The 360-nt window shown below is 54.4% G+C and overlaps 1 protein-coding gene across 1 annotated transcript in view; it reads right to left on the bottom strand.

Annotated features, from left to right (window-relative positions):
- Positions 1–353, bottom strand: part of TMEM126A (transmembrane protein 126A) — a 7210-nt gene extending 6857 nt beyond the window's left edge. Inside the window, exon 1 of the mRNA XM_009323462.1 lies at positions 203–353. The gene's annotated coding sequence lies outside the window, so the exon portion shown is untranslated. The remainder of the gene's footprint in view (positions 1–202) is intronic.
- Between the last annotated feature and the right edge of the window lie 7 nt (positions 354–360).

Here is a 360-nt window from a genome sequence, read left to right as displayed (position 1 = left end):
GAGCCTTTCAGCTGATTTTCTCCCTCTGTCCTGTTGAGTAGGCGGAGCGATAGATTGGCTTGGTGGGCACCTGACGGCCAGCCAAGGTCAACCCATCACAACAGCTTTTGATTAAACCTGGTATTTAGTGATTCAAATGCTTTTTATATATGTTTCTCCTCAGAAGAAAGTTTCCCAGACTTACTTGGCTAGTCGTACTTACCGTAAGTTTCTTTCGCAATTTGAAGCCCGTGTCCTACGGCCTGCCTATAGGACTGCGCCGCAGTTCAGGCTCGGCGGGATGCAGGAGCGGGGTCAGCAGGGACAAGCAGCAGGGGCTCACCCGGGATCAGCGGGGGCGGGGCCAGCCCTGGTGGCTCC

This window comes from Pygoscelis adeliae, unplaced genomic scaffold (assembly GCF_000699105.1).
Source record: "Pygoscelis adeliae isolate BGI_AS28 unplaced genomic scaffold, ASM69910v1 Scaffold84, whole genome shotgun sequence".
Taxonomy (NCBI): domain Eukaryota; kingdom Metazoa; phylum Chordata; class Aves; order Sphenisciformes; family Spheniscidae; genus Pygoscelis; species Pygoscelis adeliae.
Note: the sequence above shows the minus strand (reverse complement) of the source record. Positions and strands in the feature narration are given on the sequence as shown.